This window comes from Sus scrofa, chromosome 13 (genome assembly GCF_000003025.6).
Source record: "Sus scrofa isolate TJ Tabasco breed Duroc chromosome 13, Sscrofa11.1, whole genome shotgun sequence".
NCBI lineage: Eukaryota > Metazoa > Chordata > Mammalia > Artiodactyla > Suidae > Sus > Sus scrofa.
In genome coordinates, this window is record NC_010455.5 from 17,478,190 (window position 1) to 17,503,695 (window position 25,506).

General features: G+C 41.7%; 1 long non-coding RNA gene across 2 annotated transcripts in view; it reads left to right on the top strand.

Annotated features, from left to right (window-relative positions):
• The window catches only part of LOC110256555, a 173,317-nt gene extending 158,917 nt beyond the window's left edge, over nt 1–14,400 (top strand). For both annotated transcript variants that reach the window (XR_002338186.1, XR_002338185.1), the window contains exon 3: nt 13,858–14,400. This is a non-coding gene — a long non-coding RNA (uncharacterized LOC110256555). The remainder of the gene's footprint in view (nt 1–13,857) is intronic.

The window sequence follows — 25,506 nt, forward strand, 5'->3', positions numbered from 1 at the left end:
GAACAAGGACCAGGGATTTTAATTAATCAGACACTGTTCTCCATGGCTCGGGTCCAGTTTGTCTTAGGGCAGCTGCTTTTCCACACATTCTTTGGTTCATACTTATAATTATTATCAATAACCACCATATACATACAGTGTGCCAAACATGACAGCCTGAAAAGACGTGATCTCTGAGCTAAACAGCTTAGTTTCTATTTTAATCATGCAGTCCTAGGATCTTTACTCTGCTACTTTTTTCTAATAGGGTTAGCTGATTGAAAGCAAGTAGCCTTTTGAATTCCCCTCTCCATGAATTTTCTTCCAGCCTGTGCTTTGGGAGAGCTGCAGGCAAAGAATTTCTTTGAGGAACAACAAAGCTAGTTGCCGCCTCTAGAGAAGGGCCCAAAAATTAAAGCATGGAGATAAGAATCATGTTATTTTGATTGTTACTATAAAATCACATTGCAATAGTACTTATAATAATAGTTAAACCTATTTTCAGAGACAAAAAAATTCATAGACTAAAAATCCATATTCATAAAAACTAATATATATACATATATATAATTTCTTATCTGCACCCTGCAGATAAGAAACTTTTATCTACCTTTATTTTATTCCTATTATATTTCTTTTTTGTCTTTTTTTTTTTTTTTTTTTTTTTTTTTTTGCTTTTTAGGGCTTCACCAGAGGCATATGGAGGTTCCCCGGCTAGGGGTCTAATTGGAGCGACAGCTGCTGGCCTACACCACAGCCACAGCAACACCAGATCTGAGCTGCATCCGTGGCCTACACCACAGCTCACGGCAACAATGGATCCTTAACCCATTGAGCAAGGCCAGGGATCGAACCTGCAACCGCATGGTTCCTTGTCAGATTCATTTCCACTGAGCCACAACAGGAACTCCTATTCCTATTATATTTCTTTAAGTATCAGTAATATGCCATAGGCTAAGAGAAATTGGGTCCTTTTCCTTTGGGGTTTACTGCCTTGAAATCCCAGCTCTAGTCAGCCTGTCTGCCTGTCCCCTCTCACCAGGCATTACTCATCATGAAACTCTTTTATTTTGAAACTGTTAGCATTTCAGGTATCACATTCTCCAGGTTTTCTCAGGTAAAAAATACATAACATTTCCCAAATCTCTGAGATTTTTAAACTCAGTTTCATTTAACTCCAATACCACAAGTGATAAAGAAAAACAAAACTAAACTAACAATGCCACTCTTACAAATGGGGGACAAAAACAAAGGTTAGCAGTGATATCTAGTAGGTAGAATGCAATAACACTTCTTGAAATCAGATCAGTAAAATACTGTTGGGATGTATGATATACAGGAAGAGTCTTTGGAGTGTGACTGACACTCAGTTCACACCCATCACAAGCATGTGCAAGTCCCACATTTCAAAAACCAAGGTGGATGAACAGGACACAGAGCCTAAGACACACGCATGCCTAGAAGGATACTTGATGCGCAGCAGAGGTAGCGCGTCACAGCAGTTGAGAAAGACAGTAGTTATTTGAGGATTTTTTTGTTTTTTTGTTTTTTGCTTTTTAGGGCCACACCCTCAGCATATGGAAGTTCCCAGGTTAGAGGTCAAATCAGAGCTACAGCCGCCAGCCTACACCATAGCCACTCAGGATTGGAGACACATCTGCAAACTTCATCACAGCTCACGGCAACACCAGATCCCGACCCACTGATCAAGGCCAGGGATTGAACCTGCATCCTCATGGATACTAGTAGAATTCATTTCCACTGACTCATGATGGGACCTCCAAGACAGACAATCATTGACTAAATGGTTCTGGGGTGGGGGGGTTGTCCATATAAAATTTGAAATTGAACACCTACCTTACAACATATACAAGTAATTCCCAGTGGATTAAGAATTCTAATATGGAAAGCAAAATACTCAGCCTTTTAGAGGAGACTAACTTTATAGCCCAAGGAGTTAGAGAGCAGAAATATTTCTTTTTTTTTTTTTTCCCACTGTACAGCAAAGGGGTCAGGTTATCCTTACGTGTATACATTACAATTACATTTTTCCCCCACCCTTTGTTCTGTTGCAACATGAGTATCTAGACATAATGCTCAATGCTATTCAGCAAGAGAGCAGAAATATTTCTTAAGACACAAAAAACAAAAACTTTATTGGATAACATTGATGAACATGAGCTTGTGTTCATCAAATAACACCCTAAAAATACATGAAAAAGCAAGCCACAAACTAAGAATAAATATCTACAATAGGGTAACCAACAAAGATTAGTATCCTGAGAATAAAAAGAGCCCCTATGAATGGCTAGAAAAGCAAAAAATAGCACAACTGTTAGATGGGTAAAAAATATGAACAGGTCCATCTCTAAATACACCTAGCAAGTGTGACATGGTCAATAAATATAAAAAACATAGTCTTTCTTAGTTGTCAGGAATACGCAAATTATAATAGATACACATTGGATTGGAAAACAACAAGTGTGATACCAAGTACTTGAGACAATGTAGACCAACAGCAACTCTCATTCATTCTAAGAGAAAACAATTTGGCCTTCCCTGGTGTGGCTGAAGATGTACAGTCTGTGTATAACCCATCAATTTCATTCCCAGGACTAGATCCTAGATAAATTCTAAAAATAACATGAAATTGTATAGTACTTCACAGCTGACAAAGCACTATGGTGTATTTGTCTATATATACTGTGTTATTAGTCTATAATCTACTGCTATATTAGTCTATAAACCAGTTTTAATCCATTTTTTTGTAGGCATCAGTAACTCTATTTTTCGCAGAGGTTTACTTATCCTTCTAAGGTCACATAATTGGTGGGTGGCATTGGCACTTCCCACTTTAAATCTCCCCTTCTCCTGGTTACAGCCCCCACTTTTGTCTGGAGATCTACTCTCCTCACTCTTACAGGGTCTGGACGAGGTTCCAGCCAGAGTTGGTCAATTAAAGCACCACCACAGCTGGTTCAGAACTAACATGGATCTGTTACTGTCTGGGTTCTTGGCCTTCCTTAATCCACATAAATTGCTAAGAAGCCAGACAGGAAAATTCAGGCAAGGCTTTACTGGGGCCCCTGCTGCACTGGGGCGAGGGGCAGGGGTGAAAACAAATAACAGATTCCCTTACTTGCGTGGCCCCAGAGGGGGCTGAGCTGGTTTCTTACATGGAGCAAGGGTAAGGGTGAGTCCAGGAGGTGAGCCAGAGAGGTGGCTTAGGTGGTCTTCCCACCCCTTTGGGGGTATTGTGAGCAGGGGTGTGTGAGTGGTACCCCGCTTTGCCTTCTGACACCCTCCTTTTGCTCTCAGCTCTTCAGAAGTGGCAGTTGGATTTTTAGGGTTTTTTGTATATTTTCACCCATAATTTGCCCCAACTGCCATGCACACAGTTATTTTTAGTCCACAGTTTCTTTGTATTCTGTTGCTTGCGTAAATGTTTGTCCAGGCATTGCAGCAAAGGGCTCCAGGTCCTAGCTTATCTCAATCTTAGGCTTGTCCATTCAGAGTGAACCTTAGGACTACTGGGAAGGTTTTCTGCACTTTCATTCTGATCTAGGACCTGGGAGAAGATGAGCCCAGAGCTGACACAGCTGCCATGTGGAGTCTGAGAAAGACGCAGAAGTACAGTTGAGGGATGGAGAGAAAGGAAGCTCTGATGACATAGTTTACAGCTCTGAGATACCTAAGGCTAGACTGACCCCTGAACATCTAAGTTACTTAAGCAAGAAACTTCCTTTTTGCTTAAGTGATTTTGAGTTGCCCTTTCTCCAACACACAAGCCAAAGAACTCTGAACCATACAGTGACAAAGCCAAAAGTACAGCCCAGGTATCCCAGTGGCCCCTCTTCTTTCCATAGCTCTACCCATCAAGGTGTGGCTGGTGGGCGCCAAACCAGCCAAAAAAATAGAAACAGTGTTTCGCCTTTACTAAGATAAGAATTTCTGGAGTTTTTTTTCCCCCAGCCTATTACATACAAAAATATTTTTGTCTGGACATATATCTAATTTGTATCCTATCCAATTCAAGGTCAACAATTTCATAATTGAAATAGTTTCTTTGTTAAAAATTTCCCTTAACATAGTCAAGGACAACATTTTGCAATTATAAATAAATTCATGCAAGCTAACAATTGAATTGAAAGGTGATCAAAGTAAGGATATAGGTTAAATTATCATGAAAGGGATGTCTACATGTCTATTTAATTCCACAATAGGAAGGAAGTATGACACTGCAAATAAAATAGCCAACAATACAGAGTCCTAAACAACATTTCCTCTCCACACAGGAGAGTGGGAGATTGTCAGAACTGTCATGAGGATGTTCTTGTCTTCTGACAGAGGCCGACGACACCAGGAGAGAGGCCACCCTGCCAGCTGGAGTCAGGGAACTGGAACTGAGGACCTTTGGAAATCATGCCCATAATTGCAAGACCATGATTCCCAAACTTAGTCTGACAAGTGTGACTGTACTTAGGAGAACAGCGCAACAGGGTATTTGAAACCAGGACATCACAGGAATTCTAGAATGGTGATCACAATGTAGATAATCCTGTTGTGGCTCAGCAGTCACGAACCTGACAAGTATCCATGAAGATGCAGGTTTGATCCCTGGCCTCATTCAGTGGATGACATTTCCATGTCAAATGTCAAGGATCCGACATTTCCACGAGCTGTGCTGTAGGTTGCATACGTGGCTCGGATCTGGTGTTGCTGTGGCTAGGGAGCAGGCTGGCAGCTGCAGCTCCGATTTGATCCCAGCCTGGGAACTTCCATATGCTGCAGGTATGGCCCTAAAAAAAAAAAAAAAAGTACATAATAAACAGCATTCTCAGGTCAGAACAATTGGGTCAGGTTATCAAAGAATGAGCGTGAGATCTCAACACAGCTGCCAGAATTGCAAGGCACTCAGAATTGGTCTTCAACGTTTCCACTACCTGTCACCTCTCCTCCTGCACCTCCCCCTTCCCTCATCCCTCTCCCCAAGCCCCACAACAAGGCATTTGATTTGGACATACCCACTGGGAAAGGCTTAAAACACCAAGTTAAGTGTCTTTCTCTCTGTCCATCTCATTCACTAAAATTTCCATTCCCTCATAGAATCATGAGCATTGGAGCCATGCTACTGACAAACAAGATAGTCAAGTCAGTTAACATTCCCAAGCATCCATGTCCTCATCTGAAAAATGGCAACAAGAATAGCCAGTCATAGAGCTGTTGAGAGAATTCACTGAGATAAAGCACGTAATGCAACCTACCCAATGGATTGTCCATAGAAAAAGCCCAATAAACATCAGTAATTATTGAATTCCCTGGTGATCTAGTGGATAGGATTTGGTGCTTTCACTGCTGCACCCTGGGTTCAATCCTTGATCTGGGAACTGAGATCCCATGTCAAGTCACTGCATGCCAAGGCCAAAAAAAAAAAAAAATTGGTAATTATTATTATTGCTGCTAGTATTAATAATAGTGATAAAGATGAGGATGATCAGTAGGTCTAATCGTCCTGTAGAAGTTTGTCTATTTTTGAAAAAGAGATTCACTGTTGATCACTTTTTGAAAGTACTCATTGACCATTGCATCTTGCTTCCACTGTTTTTGTCTATGGGGCTTTCTGTGGAACAGAGTGTGTGTCTTTTACTGTAGGGAATTTCAATAATTTTTTTTTCACAGCATCTCTCTGCTCTGAAATAAGAACTCTTCATACATAGCCTATAGCCAACCAAAATAATGCAAAACAAGGCACCAGTCCAGTATACACAACCTTTTCCCCCTTTTCTTTAGTGATTTACTTATGAATAAATTGCCTTTCTTTAAAGGTCACTTGGTTGTTTTAGAACATTTTACACCTGACACTATCTTCTTGTGTAGGGAATTGCACAATGGATGATTTAGGCAAGATTTCCTAAGATTTTATCTATTATAGGATCACAGTTCTCCTAGAGAAAAAACAACTCAGGATGCTAAGTAAAAGGATTTGCCAGAAAATACAAATTTTTATCAAAAATCAAAATAACCTACCCATTTCATGTATCTTCCACATGGGTAAGACATAATACTTAATTACAATGAGTAGTTATTGAATACTTTATGTCTGGCAATGTACACTAAGGGTTTTATCACCTCATTGAGTCCTGACAATTATTTTATGAAAGAAGTTATTATTACTCTCATTTTTAAAATGCTTATAGATGTGAAGTAACTGGGCCAGTCACACAACTAACAAGAGATGAGTGGAGGATGGATTTTTCTTCCTCTCTATTTAAAGTTTGTTGATCAGAAGCTAGACCCAATTTTTGTCCACAATACCTCCAAATGGAAATGTTGGGAAATGTAAATGAGATAGCTGTGGAGTCCTGAATCAGAATAGCCAATTCTGGAGTTCCCATCATGGCCCAGCAGAAATGAATCTGACTAGTATCCATGGGACGCAGGTTTGGTCCCTGGCCTTGCTCAGTGGATTAAGTATCCAGCGTTGCTGTGAGCTGTGGTGTATGTTGCAGACCCAGCTCAGATCTGATGCTGCTGTGGCTGTGGCATGGGCCAGCAGCTACAGGCTCTGATTCTACCCCTAGCCTAGAAACCTCCATGTGCCACAGCTATGGCCCTGAAAAACCAAAACAAACAAACAAACAAACAAAACAGCCAATTCTAATAAATTTTACAGACTCTACCCTCTCAACTTCTTCAAAACATCTGTTTTAAACTTTCCATCCACTAGGATGAAGTATGAGAATTTTCTAATTCTAAGGCAGATTTGTTATGAAAAAATCAGATACGATAATGATTATCTGCCCAGACATACACTACTTCCTTCCATCTCCCCTATAACGCTGTGAGTGGTAGCACTCCCACTTTACAGAGAGGGAAATAAGGTTCTGGGAGATTAAGTCAGAGACCAGAGCCTGCTCTCAGCTCACAGGGATGTTCTTTTGGGCTTACAGAGTGGTATTAACATATTTGAGCCAACACTGAAAGACTAGATTACATGATAAAACTTGGATTTCTGAATTCTATTTGAGACTTTCAAATTCCTGAAAACCCTAGTCACATTTCCTCCTGGCATCAGTGTCTAAAGCTGAGGATAGTTGCTCAGCGCCCATTGTCTCCAGCCGTCACTGACACTCTCAGCCAGCATCACTCATTTCCTTTTAGCATCAATAGCCATTGGTCCCCACCTCTCATGAGAACAGGCAGAGTGGTATGACAATTGTTGACTCATCTGCAGAAGGCTGGAGTTGTGAGGAATACTCACTTGAAAACAGCCATCATTTCCAAAGGATAGCCACACAGGAATGACTCAGATACACAGGATGCTGAATGCATTCTCCCCCTCTATTAGAAACACTGTCACAGGACACATTTTAATTGTTGCAGAATGTTGTTTTCATTCATTGGCTTGTGTAAGTATCTATTATACAAGTGGCCTTTGTCCTTTTGTCATGTGACTTCCCTAGGAGTACTTCTAATAAATGACTTATTTCATACAGTATCCATTTCCTCCCTCCTTTTAGTATTAGAATCCCTAAGTTTTAGCTAGAAATCCAGCCACCCAAGAAGAAACTACATTTCCAAGACTCTGTTGTATCTAAGTGTGGCCATGTAAATTACCTATATCAATGGGGTAGAGACAACTTCCAGATCTTCTAAAAGAAGACCTCTTTTCTCCTTGCCCCAGGTAGACTACCAGTGTGGAAGTGAGCCAGCATGAGCATTGAGAACATTCAAGGAGATTACAGGGTGTTAAAGGGTAGGCACCAGGGTCTCTGAATGTCCTTTTACAGCAGAGCTACCTTACCAGCCCAGATGAGCTCATGTTTCTTGAGAGATAAATAAGCTTATTTACTTAAGCCTCTATAGTTTATGTGTCTTTGTTCTGACAGCCCTCCTCCCCTGATCCACTCCCACTCCTTCCATTTTCAGGCATCCTTTGTTCTCTTCCTCAGGTTTCAGAGGATGACAGGGCCTTCCTTCACTATATACAGTAGAGCCTTAAGTCCTAACATAACTTCTTAAGAGCTGTGTAGCCTTGGGAAAGTTCCTTACCTTCTCTGAATCTAATCTGTAAAATAATAGTTGGAAGGATTTGTCAAAAGGAGAGGATACATTTATTTACCTTGTATTTGGGGTGTGTTTAGCCTATCTTGGAAGTTATATAATCCCTCTCCAGCCTATTTTTCTCTAATACATGCTTGAGCCCATTGCTCTACACTCTATCAGTGGCACCCCCATTGCCTTTAGGAGTGAATCAAGTTGCAAAAAAGTTTAAAAATTCCCAGATTATTGGGCTCCAGGCAGCCAAGGATGCTGTTGTTGAGTTGGGGAAAGGCCCTTTGTAAACCAGGTCGTAATTTTTTTTTTTTTTTTTTTTTTTTTTTTTGCTTTTTAGAGCTGCACCCGAGGTATATGGAAGTTTCCATGCTAGGAGTTGAATCAGAGCTGTAGCTGCTCGCCACAGCCACAGCCACAGCAACATAGGATCCAAGCCACATCCATGACCTACACCATAGCTCATGGCAATGCTGGATCCTTAACCTACTGAGTGAGGCCAGGGATCAAACCTAAATCCTCATGGATACTAGTCAGGTATCCTGTTGTATGCTGAGCCACAACAGGAATCCCCAGGTCTGTAATTCTTGTTTTAAGGGCTTGAACTGTAAGTTTCTACAGTTCAGCAAACTAGAAGACTATGCAGTATAGGGCTTAAGACCAGAAGAATCAGACAGACCTGGGGTCAGATACTGCCTCCACTACCTCCTGGTGTAACCCCTAGCAGAGGACTTAACTCTCCTGTAAAATGGGTATAGTCCCCTGACTCAGCTCAGGTTGTTCAGAGTATTAAATCAGATACTGTACAGAGAGCTCTCAGTTGAGTGTCTCACATGTAGGAAACTCTCAATAAGCAGTTGTTATCATTGCAGTGTTCCTTAGTAGTTATTTTAGTTTGTTAAAACCCAGAAGGAGCATGGACATCCTCCGCTCCTCATCCCCTACCCGAATTTGTATTCAGGGCCGTAGACAATGAACATTACATCTCCAATTGCATCTCCTTGATGACAATCTGCAAGTGACACAGAATGAAGCCAGGGTCTCTCCACACACCTGTCTGTCCAGTGTATTTGGGGAGAGGTGACGTGGTCTGTGAGCAGCCAAATCCCAGCATCCTTCTACCCAGGCATCAGCTCCAGATCTTTCTCTGCCAGTTTGCCCCCAGGAACCATTAGCAAGTTGACTCTGGCTTTTGATGTTCTCTCTTAGAACCCTCAGGAAGAAAAGTCCCTCATGCAAAACACCCAAAGGCCAGCTCTATTGTGGTCCAGTCATGCATTAATTAAAGCAACAAGCCAGCAACGAAAAAGGAATTTTTAATTAGCATTTTACTGCAGTTTCTCTCAAAGAACACCAAAGAAGGAATACAGAAGAACGAGTTAAAAATTCTCTCTCCCTTTTGATTCATTTCCAATTATTCCCCAAACCCTGCAGCTGTGCCAGACTCCCAGTCTTCTCTCTAAAGCAAGATGTACACATGCACACAGGCATACACACAGCCTACCAGAGGTATGCCAGAGCTGGCTTGCACCAGCTTGATAGAGCCAATTGTTAAATTTTCAGGAATTTTGCCTGCTAGTTGTTCAAGACAGCCATTATTAAAAATTAAATTATATAAACTTTCAACAAAATAAATTATAAACCAAAGTGATAAATATGCAATACTCAGAGGGAAAAACGGAATAAACATACAACAAGATGAGTGTACCTCAGAATAGCTATGCCGAAGCCAGACACAGAAGAATGCACACAGAGTAACTCCACTTACAAAAATCGAATCCCCCTTACAGTGATGGAGAGCCCACCAGGGGTTATCCTTGGGTGGGGCTGGGAAGTGGTGGTTACCAAGGGGCATGAGATATGGGAAGTGATCATCATCTTGACTGTGGTGGTCATTTTACAGGTAAATATAAATGTCAAATTTATCAAATTGTATACTTCAAGTATGTGCAATTTCCTGCATGTCAACTATACCTCAAGGAAGCTGTTAAACAAACACTCAAAATCCATCACTCTCTAATTATTTTACTACATTTTGCTACTATCTGTTTTCCATTTTTAAAAATTTTATTGAATTATAGTTGATTGACAGTGTTGTGTTCGTTTCAGGTGTACAACAAAGTGATTCAGTTATATGTATATACACATCCATTCTTTTTCAGATTCTTTTCCCATATAGGTCATCACAGAACATTGAGTAGAGCTCCCTGTGCTCTACCACAGGCCCTCATTAACCATCCATTTCACATACTGTAGTGTACATGTGCCAATCCCAAAGCCTTAATCAATACCCCCCATCCTTTGGTAACCATAGGTTGTTTTTGAAGTTTGTGAATCTGTTTCTGTTTTGCAGATAAGTTCATTTGTTTATGCTCTTAACGTTTCTTTACACCCTGTATCTGTAAGGTGGAAATACATACAATGGTGCATCTGCACTCTCTTTCCATTCCAAGTTCAGTGACCTCACATTGGTAGCTTAAAATTGGCCATGGTGGGACTGTTTACACTATGGAAATTGGCAAACACTCCAAAGCAGGGCTTGATTTTTTGTTTTCCTGGTTGTCAAGACTTAAGAAAGTCATGGGAAAAAATGCTAGGAACACAGATTCAACTTAAAATTGCATCATGCTTTACATTATATACAACCCCAGAAATCAAGAAAAATTCTTTCAGTATTCAAAAACTACCATGAGATTCATCAAAGAAGTCACTCAACTCATGTCACTGATGAATGTGTAAAGTTAAACATATTCTTTGTTGATTCACTTTCTTATGTCTGACTTGTGAACATAAATGAAAATATTAACCAATGTTTATGTCAGAACTGTATGCATTTATCAATTACAAGGGATCTAAGAGTTCAGCAAAAATCAGTGAAAGCATTTTGTGGGAATCAATTCTTTATAAAGAATTTATAATAAAGAGTATTATATTTTTATTTGCAAATTATATGCTATACAATAAAATCTATAATAAACTTATTAATGTATGTGTACACACATACACACAGTTTTATTTTTTCAGAAAGCCTGTGTAAAACATTTATCATATTTATGTCACTTTAATGTCACTGTGATGTTTTTTGCAAGATAACCCACTCCATTTCAAGATGTCCCTTGTCTTTTCATCGTCTTAGCTCTTTATTTTGTAGCCCTCTGGTTGAGGGTTTTTTGTTTTTCTTTTTTCTTTTAGTTCAGCTTTCCCAATTCTTGGAATTCCCTGGTAGTGCAGCAGGTTAAGGATACAGTGTTTCACTACTGTGGCCCAGGTTTGATCCTTGGCTCAGGAACTTCCACATGCCATGGACATGGCCAAAAAAAATTTTTCCCCCGATTCCAGAAAATAAGGAAGGCTCTAGAATGACCAAAGAAGCAAGAATCCTTCCTCCTTAGTGAAGGAGGAAGATCACAACCACTTCAATATAACCTGCTCTCTCTTCCTTTATTTCTGCCATGTGTATATTTTTGGCTTAATACTTTAGAGCTGACAAGGTGCTTACACATGACTCTGCTTGGTGTAATACAGCTGACAATGCAATCATAGCAACCCTCTGATACTCTGATTACAGAGGTAGAAGCATTTCATAGGTTTCCCTGCAAGGCCCAGAAAGACACAAAAATAAAATTTTGTTTGAGTAGTAATAAAAAAAAAAAAGTAGGTGAACTTTCCCCATGCTTTGCATTCCATTCATGTCACTATTGTTCACATAACTCCAGAAATGATCCCGAGGAATATATTCATATATAGCATGTCAGAATGGAGAAGTAGCATTTTATATGCTTTGCTCCCATTTACCCCAAAGCACAAAGACTTGTACAAATTTCTGACACTCACCCCTATTCCGCCACCCTGCCTCTCCCTCTCCCATTATTTGCTATTTCCTCTGTATCTGTGTTTCCTCACCTGCCTCCACAATCAGACAATCAGAGCTGTTCTCCCCCATCACCGGGTCAGGGCAGCTGCTTCCTGACCCCTGAAGAGCATGTCCTCCTCCTGCCCCCGACCCCTATCACCACCACCCGCCCCTGACTGAGCGCCAAAGACTCCTTCCTAAGGGCTTACTCCTTGGAGAGGTCTGTGGGGCCTGGACCCTGCCTGTCCCCAGATCTTCCACTGCTGCTGCCAGTTGGAACTTGGTCCCAAGGCTCTCGTGCCTCAGGGCTTTGTTCTCGGCTTCCCTACTGGCCCCACACCTTCTCCTTTTCACACCTGGAGGACTCCTCCTCAACCCACAGCTGGGAACCATGCCTCAAAGCAAAGAGAATTTGCTACAATATTAGGGGTACACACAGCATTCAGCTTCCCAGCAGAGACTGCCTAGGGATTAGTCCTTCTGAAAATCTCACTGGAGGAGTTCCCACTGTGGCTCAGTGGTAATGAACCTGACTAGTATCCATGAGGATGTGAGTTCAATCCCTGGCCTTGCCTAGTGGGTTAAGAGTCCCTCGTTGTTGTGGCTGTGGTGTAGTCCAGCAACTGCAGCTCCAACTCAACTACTAGATTGGTAACTTCCATATGCTGCAGGTGCAGCCCTAAAAAGACTATATATATATATATATATATATATATATCACTGAAATCTCCCCCGTCTCCCAAGACAGGGTTGGAAGCCCTTTTATACCCTCTCCCACCAGCCCGACTAGACACTTAGTGTGTGTGCACTATTTACCTGTTTTCATGCCTGTCTCCCCACTAACCTGTAAGCAGCTTACAGTCAGGGACAATGTTTTTGTTGTTGTTGTTGTTGTTGTTGCTATTTCTTGGGCCACACCCCGCATATGGAGGTTCCCAGGCTAGGGGTCGAATCGGAGCTGTAGCCACTGGCCTACGCCAGAGCCACAGCAACGCGGGATCCGAGCCGCGTCTGCAACCTACACCACAGCTCACAGCAACGCCGGATCGTTAACCCACTGAGCAAGGGCAGGGATCGAACCCGCAACCTCATGGTTCCTAGTTGGATTCGTTAACCACTGCACCACAACGGGAACTCCAGGGACAATGTTAAGATCACTTTTGTCCTCCAGTTTCCAGCACTTTTTTCTGTGTGTGATTTGTAGAGAGAATTTATATCTTTCATTTACTGAAATCCTGATAGCTACACTTCATTTTCTTTTATTTAAAAAAAAAAAATTATTGGCATGTAGTTGATTCCAGCATTACTTTCTTTTCTTCCTTTTTTTTTTTTTTTTTTTTTTTTTTTTTTTTTGGCCACACCCATGGAAGGCAGAATTCCCTGGCCAGGGATAGAACCTGTACCACAACAGTGACAACACTGGATCCTTAACCCACTGCACCACCAGAGAACTCTGAAGGGTTTGTTTTGTTTTGCTTTGTTTTTCCAGTACTTTTCTTCATATAGGAGGTATTCAGTAAATGCTAGTTGAATGAATGAATGAAACTCCTGTGGTCTCTGGGTTGTTAGAAATTACCAGTTGGCTGAAGGGAAGAGAAATATTGTCTCCCAAGGTTGCTGGTCCAGTTGGACAGGTTGTGTGTTTTGCAGCTGTAGGAAGGCATGATTTATGTCATGTCTTTGTGAATGGCACTCCCAGCAACCACACAGGGAGGACCCCTCCCCCCACCTCCACCTCTAAACAATCCTTCATTGAGGACAGGGACCCCGGCTTACCTGTTTCAGTTCTGCATTCAGCACCTATGTTCCACGCCTAGTAGCTTCCACTGGCCCTTCCAGGAATGAATGTATATGTCCACACGAATTTTTCATAAAGCCATGGGAGCCAAAAGATGGCCATTACACATGTTAAGGATATTTTCATCTTTAGAACCATGATGGATAGTCCAAAATAATGTTCTTTCTTCCAGGCCTTCATTCACTGAACAAAATTTGCTGCAATACCTGCCACGTGCCAGCCACAGACAGTAGACACTGAGGACACAGCAGTAAGTAAAACAAAGGCCCTGGCTTCAGCAAGCTTACATTCTAATGAAGAACAGACAAGGAGCAGATGAGCAAAGGAAGTGCGTAATATCATGTCAGGTGGTAGGAAGTGATAGGGAGAGATTTAATGTCAGGTTAGAGGACAGAGGGGAAGAGAGAGCAGCTTTAGGTCAGAAGGCAGGGCAGGCCTTGGTGAGAGCATGGTGTTTAAGCAGCCCTCAATCCTGGGAGTGAGGTGTGCCAGCATTCAGTAGGGAAGTGCTTCCCCAGCCCAGGGCAGAGCAAGTGGAAAGGCCTGAATCTGGGCATGAACTCGATGTGATAAGGAAGAACCAGGAGGCGGTAGGAGCACGTGGAAAGTGGTAGAAGAAAAATACCAGAAAATTCTTGCATTCCAGTCTCCTCTTTCTAGGTTACATAAACCCTTCAGTTAAAAATCAGTTTGTTGGGCATTCTCACTGTGGCTCAGGGGTGACCAATCCGATTGGTATCCATGAGGACGAGGGTTCGATCCCTGGCCTTGCTCACTGGGTTAAGGATCCGGCATTGCCCTGAGCTGCAGTGTAGTTCACAGAGGTGGCTAGGATCTGGCATTGCTGTGGCTCTGGTGTAGGCTGGCAACTGCAGCTCTGATTAGACCCCTAGCCTGGGAACTTTCATATGCCACGGTGCAGCCCTAAAAAGACAAAAAAAAAAAAAAAATCCGTTTGTTTTTGGAATTCCCTCTTAGCTCACCAGGTTAAGGATCCAGTGTTGTCACTTCAGTGCCTCACGTCACTGCTATGGTGCAGGTTCTATCCCTTGCCCGGGAACGTCCATGTATATGCCATGGGCATGGCCAAAAAAAAAAAATCTTTTTTTTTAAAGTCACCCCTTAGCTCGGGTTACCAGCTTATAGCACCACCATTCAAGATATTGTTTTGTGGTTTTTTGGGTTTGTTTTTTTTTTACCTCTTTACATTCCAAATCTACCTTTCTGTGTGAAACCCTGGATATTTTTTTCAAACGCTCTCATTTCTTCAAGCAGTACAAGTTTTTTTTTTTTTTTAAGGAATGTGTGTAGAGGAATTATATCTTATGCCTGCTGCTGTCCACAACGAGTCAGTTTTTTTGCTAATTATAATTTCAAAAACAGCCTTTTCCTGACCTTACCTCAATTTCTAAGTATCTCTTGTGTGTTAGCTCTTGGCAGTGTGACCATAAAGCAAGATGGCTTGGGCAAGAAGCATACAAGAGTTTCAATATGGAAAATAGAGGGCTGAAATTGTATGTCTACTTCCCTAAGCATGGAATGTAGTAAAAAACCACTCACCATTGCTCTTTACAAGGAGAGCCTAGTTAAACATTAACACTTTCCATTTTACTTGGGCTTCCTTTTGTTCCTTGTTAAGCAGGTCAAAAAAATTTCTGGCCACACCCAAAGCATGTGGAAGTTCCCCGGGCCAGGAATCAAACCAGCACCATAGCACTAACCTGAGCTGCTATAGTGAATGCACTGGATATTTAACCCTCTGCAACACAAGGGAACTCCAACCAAGTCAAATTTGACCAAGGCATTTCTTTTCTTCTTCTGGAAGCTACTTGTGGGCTGAGGATTATATTGAGGGCTCATTTGTCCCCTAGAAAACAATTCCCGCACCGTTTTTTTTGAAACCCGGAGCAGTCAGGTGACATGAAATTCTTTAAGATCAGACGGGTTGTGCCAAGAATATTCTTTTCTCTGGACGGATTGATTCATACCAGTTGAAAACCCCAAGTCAGTTTCATTTGGTCCCTGTGACATCATTCCTCTCTACCACACACCACATTTCTAGGAGGTGCGTGCTCTATCGGGGCAATGGTGGAAATAATAGCCACATTCAGATTAGAGCTTCCAAAGTACGAGGCTCAGTGACCTTGTAAACAGTGGCTAAAATGCTAATTAGTCTTTCATAAAACTCTGAGAGAGGTGGTAAAACTATAAACATTCCTCTCCCTTTCCTAGCCTTTTCCACATGAAAAAGGTGCAGTTCAGAATTTGGGAAGGAGGGGAGGGAAGAAAGGTATATATATTTTGAAAAAGCCCCCGGATTTCATGATGATTCTCTTGTTCAGTCATTTTTCTCCTCCTCCTCCTCCTTTATTTTTCCTCTGTTCTACGGCTGTGTTTTATGACTTTTTTATCCCGCCTTACTATCTCAACACTTGAGAAGGTATTGTTTCTTTCTCCCCTCATTCTTCTGTTTCCTTATTTTCTTCAATACCTCTTCTCATTCCTTTTATCCTTTCTTTCATGGCTGATCATAATACAGAATTCAAATTTATGTTAAAATAGTTGTTATGTCTCTGAAATTACGTTTATGTTTGCCATTCTTCATTGTAAAATCAGAGTTTGGAGGAGGAGAAAGGAACTAACATTTATTAAACACTTCAGGGCCAGATATTATGCAAGGTGCTTTAAGGACATAAATTCACTTAATCACTTTACCAGCAGTGGCAGATTAGATTATTATTCAGAAATGTTCATTCCCTCCCCCTTACTTTCCTGGGAAGTGTAGACTTTCTCCTGCAAGGATGCAGAGTTTGCCTATGACTTGCTTTGACTTCTATTGGGCAGAGTACTTCTGGCTTGACCCCAGTCCTGTGACCAGCTTTGGCCAATAGGGTGTTAGTAGATGTGATACAAGCAGAGACTTGAAACAGGGTAACACATTCTCAGGCAGCCCTCTGGTCCAGGAGAAGAATGAGGCTCTCAGAGAACAAAACCAGTCTAACCCAGCAGCACTATTTTCAATAGCCAAGACATGGAAGCAACCTCAGTGTCCATTGACAGAGGAATGGATAAAGATGTGATACATATATACAATGGAATATTACTCAGCCATAAAGAGAATGAAATAATGCCATTTGCAGCAACATGGATGGACCTAGAGATGATCATACTAAGAGAAGTAAGTCAGAGAAAGACAAATATCATATGTTATTACTTATACATAGAATCTTAAAAAAGGATGCAAATGAACTTATTTACAAAGCAGAAACAGACTCAGACATAGAAAGCAATCTTATGGTTAGCAAAGGGGAAAGGAGAGGAAGGATAAATTAGGAGTTTGGGTTAAGATATACACACTGGAGTTCCTGTCGTGGTGCAGTGGTTAACGAATCTGACTAGGAACCATGAGGTTGCAGGTTCCATCCCTGCCCTTGCTCAGTGGGTTAACTATCCGGCGTTGCCATGAGCTGTGGTGTAGGTTGCAGACGCGGCTCGGATCCCGCGTTGCTGTGGCTCTGGTGTAGGCTGGCAGCTATAGCTCCGATTAGACCCCTAGCCTGGGAACCTCCATATGCCGCGAGAGCGGCCCAAGAAATGGCAAAAAAAAAAAGATATACACACCCTATATGTAAAATAGATAAATAACAAGGACCTACTATATAGCACTGGAAACTGTATTCAATATCTTATAAAAACCTATCATAGAAAAGAATCTGAAAAGGTGTACATATATATGAGTCACTTTGCTATGTACCTGAGACTAAGACAACATTGTAAATCAACTGTTTCAATTTTTTAAAAAATGTTTTAAACCACTCCAACCCAGATTAGCCAACTCCCAGCTGACCCTGAATGACCTAAACAAAGATTTATTGCATTAGGCCACTGAGATTTTGTGCTTTTGTTACATAATAATGACTAACCAATGCACAGTTCTATGAGGGCCATATATTATCCCTTTTTAAGAAATATGGAAACAATAAGAAACAAGTCTGCAGTCACCCAGCTAATATACAGCAGAGCCAGAATTCACCCACAGTCCATCTGATCTACACTCCAGTCCTCTCTTACCTACAGCAAGTTTCTTCTCTATAGTTAATATTCCTCTTTCCAAAATGTATTTTATTTTTACTTTCTTGTGCCTCTTGATTTATTTTTACTGAGGTCAATAGCCCTCCCTAGAAAGTATCTTCTTTCCCCTGCCCAGAAATTTGATTTCCAAAAATCACTTTCCTCCTTTTTTTGTGAGTTCTCAAGATGGCCCACTTATAATAGGAAGAAAAACCTAATAACTGTTTATTCCAAACTGTAATTTATATATACTATACATATATACATTTATATGTGTGTGTATGTGTAATTTGTTTTTTAAGCTCAGAATTGAACAGATACTATGAGCAAGTGCTGGGTGCCAGTGTGAGTTGGGTAATCACTTCCCTCCCCTCCTCCAGCCTAGAGGCCAAGTTCATGATAAAATAGGAGTACTTCAAGTGCTGGACCCTGATAACACCATTCTCAGCACTCAGCAGGAATTGGTCGCCTGACTGCTGAGTCACTTGTCATTATTTTTCAGAACTGATAGTACTGAGGATAAAAAGAATGAGAAAATGGGACAAGTACAATGCCCGGGATTTTTAAAAGGCCAGAAGACTCACCTGGCTGCTTGAGATTGATCAGTTTAACTTTCGTATCTACAAAGATACTAGGAAAAAAAAATAACAAGCAGTCAATTTCAAATGATGTTGTAGTCAACTCAATTACCAGCCAAAAGTGTTCCCATTGTGCTAGCTTAACCCTGTATGGTAAATCTTTAAAAGTCACCATCAATGTTTGTAAGATTGATAGGGGATACTGGTTTCTTGTAAATCCATCTCTAGAATACAATTCCAAGTTTCTCAGCCTGGGTGGTATTGACATTTCAGCCCAAATAAGCCTTTGTTTGGGGGGCTGCCCTATTCATTGCAGATGTTTAGCCAAGACATACCCTGGCCTTGACCCACTAGATGTCAAAGTCTCCAGACACTGGGGGTCTCAAAATAGCCCCTGCTGGGGACCTGGCTCTGTCTGGGTATATCTGATGACCTGTGCATACTACCAGAGGGTATTTGCCTTACGTGAAAACCACTGGGGAACATAAACACTGCCTCCAGTGGCATGTGTTTGGAATAACTGTAATGGAATCTGCTTTCCTTCAGCCTTTGCAGCCTTGATCTGTACCTGCTGGTCTCACCCACACTCTATGGTACTACATAGAGTGTCTGTTCTCAAAGCCCCACAGTCTTGCCCAGTTCCTTCTGGGAATCAGCAGGACTCGCCTGCCTGCATTCTTGCAGACATCTCCTTACTGTCAATACACTGTGCCTGCCACTACTTCCTCTTATGCCCCAGCCTCCCCGCCCCCTCCCTGGGAGTCTGTCACTTGGTTAGACCTTTGAGGACACGCCCCTGCCCCATGGCAGTACTGCCAGTGCCAGTCAGGATATCTGTGTTGCCTCCAGGAGCACTTACAGATACCAGCCCTGGAGATGGCAGAACTGCTAACCCCTTCCCTGGAGTCCTCACTGTTCCAGAATCATCTGAGCTCCCTCTCGGGCAGCTCTGTGTGTAGGCTTCTTCACCTGGGCTTCAGAAGTGTACTCTGACTTGCTTCTCCCTCCCACATCTCAAAATCTGTCTATCAGGAAAAAAATCCTTTGGGTGCTGTGGTTTTCAAACTTAAGCCAGGACTTTACTGGGCATGAAGAATCACAGGGGAGAACCAGTTCAAATGCAGACTCTGACTCAGGAAATCTGCAATGGGGCCTGAGAGGCTGTGTTTCTTAAAGCCCCCAGATAAGGCTGGCCCTGCACTCCGCTTGAAGCAGTGAGGTTGTAGAGTCAGTCACCTGGGGCAAAGTCCTGGACCCTTCCACCAGAGATTCTGATTCAGAGGGTCTAAGTGGAATCCAGGCCTCTATGGGTTTTTTATTTTATTTTATTTTATTTTATTTTATTTTATTTTATTTTATTTTATTTTATTAAAGTATAGTTGGCTGATTTCTGTTGTACAGCAGAGTGGCTTAGTTATACATGTATTTTTTTTTTACATTCTTTTTTTTTTCATGTTCTTTTCTATTCTGGTTTATTATAGGACATTGAATATTGTTCTCTGTGCTATACAGTAGGACCTTGTGGCTTATCCATTCTCTATATAATGGCTTACATCTGCTAGCCCTAGCCTCCCACTCCATTCCTCCTCCAATCCCATCCCCCTTAGCAACCACAATCCTGTTCTCTATAGGCATATGTGTTTTCAACAATGTTCCCCAGGTAGCTCAACATCCTCACTTAGAGAACTGCTTCACTGCTGCCACCCTTATCATTTTAAGACTAAGAAACACGTTCCCAGGGTCTGGGTCTGCCAATCTGGTTCCATAAGAAGGTCTTCTTCCAGTTATAAGCTCTCTCACTACAGGCAAATCGTCTAATGCAAATACCTCTCTGGTAGCATGCACATCATCAGATATACACAGACAGGGCTATGCCCCCAGCAGCTTACCTAGACCTCGAGAAGACTGGAGGGGAAGAAAGTTTGGATCTCCTTCCAGGCTGGGTACAGGAAGGGCCTTTTAAATAGAGGACACAAGAGTTCCCTGGTGGCTCAGCAGGTTAAGCTTTGTCAACTGCTGGTGGCTCTGATTACAGCTATGGCATGGGTTTGATATCTGGCCTGAGAACTTCCACATGCCATGGCATGGCCAAAAAAAAAATTTTTTTAATTAAAAAAAAAAAAAAAAAAAAACCTACAACTCAAAAAGAAGAAGTAGGCAGAATCATTAGCCCATCTAGGAAGTATGTGCGTGACTCAGCCACCCTAGAAATGCAGAGTTGGAAGATCACAGGTCTCTTGGGCCTTGGGCCATGACTCTGCCTGTCCTTGAACAGTTCCCCAAACAAAGGGAGCTAGAGATGGCTACAGACTGGACCCCTCTAATGTCTTAGGAGTTTCAAAGTAGACTACATCCCTTGAGTATTTATGGCAAGGCAGGAAGTTTGGGAGAACTTTCCTAGGTTAAAATTCATAGAGGCCTCTCTCTCTGGTGTTGACCAACAGAATTCCCTCTTGGCATCCTTTTCTCCTCAAGAATCACACTCTCCCATCAAAACAGACATGAGACATCAAGTGAAAAACAAGATAATTCCAGTGAAAGTGAAAGAAAGAGGCTCCACATTTCAAGAAAGAACAGAACAGTTTTATAATCCACTATTTAAAAGGGACTCCAAGAGTTTCAGTCATGGCTCAGCGGTAATAAACGACTAGTATCCATGAGGACTTGGGTTCGATCCCTGGCCTTGCTCAGTGGGTTAAGGATCCCGAGTTGCTCTGGTGTAGCCAGTAGCTACAGTTCCAATTCACCCCCTAGCCTGGGAACATCCATATGCCACAGGTGCAGCCCTAAAAAGACAAAAGGGCAGAGGTGGGGGAAATCCCAGGATTGACAATAGAAGTCAGCCTAACTGGGGTGAATGTGTTACCTCCTATTTCCCGCACAAGGAAAATGAGGTGTCCTTCTTCCAAGGTGTTTGTTTGTTTGTTTGTTTGTTTTTTATGGCCACACCTGTGGCATATGGAAGTTCCCAGGCTAGGGGTTGAATCTGATCTGTAGCTGTAGGCTTACACCACAGCCACAGAAATGCCAGATTCTTAACCCACTGAGGGAGGCCAGGGGTCAAACCCGCATCCTCGCAGGCACCATGTCAGGGACTTAGCTCGTTAAGACACAATGGGAACTCTGTTCCTCCCAAGTTATTGATGAAGACATGAAGTTCAAAGAATTTGAATGCAAGAAGAAAGAAATTTTTTGTTCCAGAACTGTCAGTCCTGTGCTTCTTAAACAAAATTTCCACTGTATTTAAGCCACTATTGTTTGGGGCCATAGCTGAAACCTATAAACCAATCTAGCCAGTTCTTGTACCCAATGACAAGGATAAACATAGCACTTAAACACCACAGTTTAGGAGATTTCACATTTTTCTAAGGGCTTCTCCTTGATAGCATGTTTGCACATGAAATTAAATGGTGAATGTTCACTGCTTTGACCTTGGTGTTTGTCTAGGCTCACCTCCCCCTCCCCCATTACTCACTAATGCCATAATGGCATCCATCAAACTCTTCAATAAGGACAGTATACAAAGCAACATCCCAACAGATTTGGTGAGATCAGGCTAAATCTACCCAGGAAGAAAATGTCATTTTCTATTTTCATAATAGACTTTGAAGAAACCTCTCATATTACTATCCTTCTTTATGAAAACCTATATTGCAAAGGATGAGCGGCTAAGCCAAAGCAGATCAATAAATATACCATGTGGTTCATCTCAATTCCAGTTTTCTCCGGTTCTAACTTCAAAATCAATAGCCATCTCATTGCACACTATTTTTATAAAAATAAATGATCAACATTTTACATTACGATCCAATCTCCTAATCTCTTAAGAAATATAGATACAGTGATCATATAGCCCAGATCTTCCAGGGTCAAATGTTTTTCACTTGTCATCCTTGGGTCTTGGTCTGTGCTTCATTCTCTGTGCCTGAGAATGCATTCTTATTTTCCCCTGTAAAATAAGGCAGTACACATTCCCTCAGTCTGAAAATTTGCTCTCTCACCCTTTTTCTGGAATAGATTTGATTCAGATAACTTAAATCCTTCCCAAATCTTCCCTCACTCCCAATTCTACTTTTCCTTCTAATTCCCAAGGGCCTTAATCCATTTCTATTACATCACATTTCTATTATTTACCTAAGGATTATGCTAGTTGTTTGCTTGGCTGTTGCACATGTGTATATTTGTATGCATCTATTTTGCCTAGACTATGAACTCTGAAAACAGGGACTCGTGGCATTTGCTTTTTTATCTGTATGCCGAACACATTTGCTGGTACACAATATATGTTCAATAATCATATGTTTTAAGTTAACAAAAATACGTAAATATGGTTTTGCTCATCATTAAGTATAACAGTGGGATTTCTGGGCATTATGCATAAAGTTGGGTCTATCCTAGGTGGGGTCACCCAAGCAACATGAGTGGCTCAGCAGATGTGGGAGGTGAAAAGAGAATTCGTGCTAATGGGGGAGGCGAAAAGGAGCCGACAAATTTGACCTTCTTTCAGTTTTGTCTAAGCCATCTTGCCCAAAGCAATCACAAAGAGCTCAGTTTAACAGCAAGAAGGGAGGTCAAGGGCCAGGGGCACACTTAGTGGAATTAGAAATTAAATAAGTTCTGAAGTTGAAGAATGAAGAAGAAATACTCTACTGCTACATTCCAAGAACATCCTCAAGAAAAATAAGTTCCATTAATTTAAAGAACCGAAAATGTGGTTCAAAAGAGAGATTGTTTCCCCGCTCTATAAAAAGCTAACTGCTAGACACACTTGTCGGCCGATAATGTGAGATGTGATGGTGGAAAACAGTTCTTTTCAGGGCAAGTGTTTTTCCTGGGACTTACACCAGGGAACCGGAGCCTTTAAATGGAATCCTCAACAAATTACAGCAGGCAAAATTTCAAGGGTACTCAAATAGACTCATTTTTATTTTTATCCCCTAGCAGAGGTGATCCAGAGGAAGAGGAAGTTCTTGTCAATGTGATGTGAGAGAGAGCTTGGATCTGGGCCCTCAAACACCAGGCACTCCACCCTCATCCATTGATCCACGTTTATCTTCGACCAAGCAGGCAAAACTCGGCCTCCCAAGTTAGATGTTTCCAGAGTTCGAAAGAGGTCTTCGGTCTGTGTATTTCTTGACTTATTTGAGAAATCCGGATGCTTCTTCCCCCAAGTTCCGATTTTTGATCTGTGATTTTTATTTTTGCCTCGGTCGAGAAAGATAGTACATCCTTTCTTGGCATTTCTGCAACCCCAAACTTAGTCACCAGAAGCAGATGGCTTGAAACATGTGATCAAACTTTTCTTTAATGATTTTTTTTTTCTTCACAAAGTCAATATATCAATACATGAAAGCAGATAGTCTGGGAGCCTAAAATAATAAGCATCACAAAAACCTCCTATGTTTGAAGTGAAAACTTCGCTCCTGTGTATTCCTTCCACCTCTCAACGCTCGGCTGCTCCACGCAGGCTGTAAAAGTTCCCTTCCTATGTTCACTCTGTTCATTAACTGGGGGCATAACTGTTTTTCCTCCTGCTCCCCTATAAACAACCAGCCCTTCACACTGGCAGTTTGATGCATGCAGAATTACAGATTGGAGCTTTGTGACCCGCATGCAGCCACCACAATGTTCTCTTTTCTTTTAAAGTAACTATGACTGGCTCCTTGTGGTTATCCAAGTTCTTGATGGCTGTTATCCACTCGGCTTAATTCAGTCCTTTGTTGATACAAATAAGGTTCTGGTTTAACTGAGCTCAGCAAAAGGAAAAGTGTGTTTGTTCAAGTTCTTTAGTTCCAAGCAAGAGAAACACAATTAGATGAGCTCAAGTTCACAGAGAATAGGGGCTTTGTTGAGAGGCGGTGCAGTCTCAGCCCTGGAAGGAGCAACACACACAGCCTCAGAAGAGAAAGGGCTCAGCAGTGACAAATCTAGGAGGGCACATTCAGCAAAGGCATCGTCTACATTCTCTCCCCAAACCAGCTTCGTCTGCTTCCCACAGCCTGCAGATTCAGCCAAGGGACAGACTCGTCTTTCCATCTCAGCACCAAATGCCCAGGAGATTGGCAAGTTTAGAGCTGAGATCTGGCCCTGATGATGGACATGGATAATGTTGATAGACGTTATGCAAGTAGAGGTAGAGACATTTTAAAATGTCTTGTGGAGTTTGATTTGATCTCTTGGGCTTTTGCCCTTCATCATGAAAAGAGCCAGACAGCCTTTGTCCTAGGATGAGGAGATCCAGGAAGCAGACTGAGAACCAAGCAAAAGGCAGAATCATCCCTGCTGATGCCCAATCCATGAATGAGAAATAAACGTTTGTTGTGGTAAGCCACTGAGATCTGTGGAATGTTTGCTATGCAGCTTATTATGGCAATAGCTGGCTAATACACATGAAAAACTGTAGCCTGAGGAGATCAGCTGCTTGCTCAGAGGATACAACCAAATCTTAAGTGTTTATGGGCTCAGCAGTAGATGTCCACTGATTCCTTCTCTACCATTCTGCTTTTGTGGCTGCTAAAGTGGGTATCCATGATTTAATCCACTCTGTTTCTCTCCCTTCTTTGGGCAAATTTATCCTCTTTCTCTTGGTCTGTTCCTTCTCTCCCATGCAAACCACAAAGACTGTCAACCAGTGTAGCCCTTCTAGCCACACTGATTTGTCCAGTGACAGCTCATGTGACCTAAGCAGGACCAATCAGAGCCTTTCCCTAAAATGTTTTAGTGTTAGAGCTGCAGGTGGTCATGTCCACCCTCCCTGCGTTGATGTTGCCTATCGACAATAAGAAAAAATAAAGCATATACTCAGAGGGAAACAAGCATACAAGACAAAAGACAGTAATTTCTGGTTAGGATCAATTCTTGCTTCTCATTCTACCTAATCACATGCCCAATCTTCATGGCTACATTAGCCCATAAAATCCCTCTTTTTGCCTAAATAAGTTCAAATTGGATTTTTGTCCCTTGAGCTAATAATCTTTTTTTTTTTTTTTAGTTTTCAGAGTAATAATTTTTTTTTTGTTACTTGTACAATGGAAATCATTTTCTCAATAGGACTCAATTAAGGGAGTATATGTTCTGTATAAAAACGTTACCATGAGGACTTGGAGAACAGACTTGTGGTTGCCAAGGAGGAGGGGGAGGGAATGGGATGGACTGGGAATCTGGGGTTAATA